The sequence below is a fragment of the Epinephelus moara genome, chromosome 17 (genome assembly GCF_006386435.1).
Source record: "Epinephelus moara isolate mb chromosome 17, YSFRI_EMoa_1.0, whole genome shotgun sequence".
Taxonomy (NCBI): Eukaryota; Metazoa; Chordata; class Actinopteri; order Perciformes; family Serranidae; genus Epinephelus; species Epinephelus moara.
In genome coordinates, this window is record NC_065522.1 from 11,853,525 (window position 1) to 11,856,978 (window position 3,454).

Below are 3,454 nucleotides of genomic sequence, written 5' to 3' on the forward strand. Positions count from 1 at the left end.
TCAGGAGATCCGGTGTAGCAAACGGACATCCAGGCCAAGAGTTCCTCTTCTGTGCACTGGTCATTTTGGCTATTCTGTATGGGCAGATGAATGCGAAAATTAAAAAACAAAACAAAACAAAAACAAAGCGAAATTGTCATCAGACAATAGCTGATAGGTTGCGAGATTGCATTTCAGCCAATGCGTTCTGCCTCTTCATGCCTTTGACCGTTTACCTGCTGGTCAAACTTGACTGGTCAATGATACTTTGACTACAAATGAAAACTAGAATATTTCCAATATCAAAATCTTGTCTGTTTGCCTTCAGATTCTGCATACATAATGCAGGTTGGGCGCTAAGCTTTTACACAGGATATCCTAGTTGAAAATATTTGGACAGTAACATTACCAAGTCTGAGAGACAGTTTCACCTTATTTACATGGCAGAAATATAATGTTTTGTGCCAGTTAATGTAAGTAAAACCTCATAAAACGAATATTTTTTATTAAATATTGTATTTTTTTCCAGAAGAAAAGGAGCCAAATGCACCTTTTATGATGCTAACAACAATGCTAACAATATAGCATTGCAGTTCCATACATTTTGTGGACTCATAAGTTCAGATGTTTTTTTTTGTTTTTTTTTTTAAAAAAGGTCAAAATTAGAAAAGCAGGGGCCTCGATATATTGACTTTTAGACTCTAGCATCAGTTAAACTCCACAAACTCTGATTATGCATTTCCCATCATGCAGTTGAAGCCTTCTAGATGCTCGCGTCTTTCAAACCCCACACCTTATCAAAGCGTGGTCACTGTAAATAAAGTATAAATTTCAAGCCCTCGGGGCGTCGGTGGCTTAGTGGATAGAGCAGGCGCCCCATGCACAAGGCTGCTCCCACAGCAGCCCAGGCTCAACTCCAGCCTGTGGCCCTTTGCTGCATGTCATTCCCTCTCTCTCTCCCCCATCACGCTGACCCTTCCTTGACATTACTATGATGTCATCAGTTTATTATTATGGGTAAAGTTTCTCTTCAGAGCAACAACATACAGTATATAACTGTTTTTACAGGCTGAGTAGTGCCTAACGAATAAACTGAACTGCATGTGTAAAACTGGTGGAGTGCTCCTTTAAGGACATCTAACTGTGGCTCAGTTGTCGTGTAGGTTTGATTTTTTTTAACAGAATAATGTGTGAACGCAGTGTAACACATTTGTTCTCAGATACAGCTCCGGAAAATAATTAGACCACAGGATGCGAGATGGATATGTAAATCTCTAACAGTGTAGGATGTGATAGTTAATTTAGTTTAATAGTAGTGGCCTGGCAGGGTACACCGTCACTCTCTTACAGTGCAGTCAGGTTCATGCACGGTATCTACCACATGGGGGCAGTACAGCCACAGTTTTGACATTCTGCCATTCCCCATACGTGTGTGTGTGTGTGTGTGTGTGTGTGTGTGTGTGTGTGTGTCTTTAACAGTGTATAAGTGAATCAGTGTCAGTGTTCTTGGCGAGCGGGGCCTCACTGTAAACACTGGTGTGTGTGGCCCTCAGTGGGGCCTGTCACCCGGCTCGTCCTGTACCTCATCAAGCTGAACGGCCCCACTTTGAAGCGTTGCTGCTGGATGCTGGGACTCTTCCCCTGCTGTCAACGGGGAGGACGGAGAGAGAGAGAGAGAGGGGGAGAGAGTGAAGGGCCACATCCTCCCACTCAGAGAGAGGGGATTCTTTTTTGTTTAGACTGGCCTGCAGACTTATGAGGTGAATCCAGTCCACTGATCATGCATGACACCATTCTTTTGTGGTTTTTTCATATATATGTTTAGCAATATTTTCCAAACAAATATCCAAGCTATAGCGAGACTGTGTAATTCTACTTTAAAATATTTTCATATCCCTCTAATACAGCCATAATGAGCTCATACTATACCTTGAGGCATATTTCATATCTCATAAACCTTAAATACTCCTGTAGGAATGTATAGCTTTGCAGTGACATTTGTATAATATCCTTATAAGATTCCACCAGCTGGATTTTTTCAATGCAATCCTCTCCCAGGGCCACATGTGATGCCCACGGAATGCATTGAGGGCGCTCTTGCTCTTCCATCATTGCGTTGAGCAGAGGGGCCGCACGTTAGTGAGCGTCTATAGGGTTGGGGGGTGGTGGGGGTGGTGGTGGTGGTGGGGGTCTTCTTGAGCGTTTGAAAGGAGGCAGAATAGAGCGCCAGGGAGTCCAGGGGTCCGAGTCGGGGGGCCCCTGAAACTCAGAGAGGAGGAGGAGAGAGGAGGTGCTGAAAAGGGACTCGATACCGCCCCCCCGAAAAAAGCCTGGAAGAATTGCGCTCCGTCAGTGCGCCCTGCCTGCCAGTCGGAGGATGGGGATTTTTTTTCCATTCATCCACGTCCCCTTTTTCCCTCCTCCTTCTCTCAAACAAGCCAGTCGGTCTGTCAATGTGCTGCGAGCATTAGGGCAAGTCAAACCAGTGGGATTTTGAGGCAGAGAGACGGATGAGATAACGAATGAAGCGCTTTTTCCTCCGGCCGAGAAGCGAATCCGAATGATGCGCTACAGCAGATAGGCGTCAATTTCCAACCGGGACTGATGCTCACAAGTCGCATCTTATTTTTTTAATCACTTCACAAGTTTCGCGTTGGTCTTTGTGCGACATTATGAGAATGGGGATGCTTTTCTAGCTCTTTGGTTTGTTTCTCTCAGTTTTCTTGTGTTGCATTGATTCCTTCACTTATCACCCATTTGGATTTTTTTTTGGTCTTCATTTTTAATTTTTCAACGAATCCGTTGCTGAAGGATTTGCGGATTTACAGCCCGTGTTGAACCTGTGTGTTTTTCCAAAGAGGAGAATAAGGATTGCAATGCGCACTGACTAAGCCCACCGAGCATCAACATGTCTTTATGAGGATGGAGCTGTGGACACGAGTGACATCTTTTCCGTTTTAAACGCTTTGCCTTCACAGTTTTTTGGTGTGATCTCGACTGTTTCCTTCCAACAGACTGACAATATTTCTTTTCAGCGCAGCCTGACATGTTGGAAGGTAGATCTTCTTTCGAGAAAACAAGGTAATGGGAGAGAAATCACACAGAGTCGGCACAGAGAACAAGGGAACATTGTTCGGGAAAAGACAATTAGGGCGCACCGAAATGCAACAGAAATAGCTCCTGGGTGGCGATAAATTTCAGAAAATACGATTCAGTGGAGTTATATTCGAGCAGAGGAGCACTGCTTTGGAAAAAGGAGGACTAATGACAAATTAATGGGAAAGTCATGGGATTGGCACTGAAATAGTACGACCGTGGACGCGCAGAAAAACCGTCGTTTTTGGAGATCCAGGCGCACGGATTGAGCAAGTTTCTTACGAGTGTGCTTTTGGTTTGATCCCGTGCAATTTGATGAATTGTGGATCCATGAGGTTGTATACACCGGGCTTTCACTCCACACTTTGACTGCCTCTAC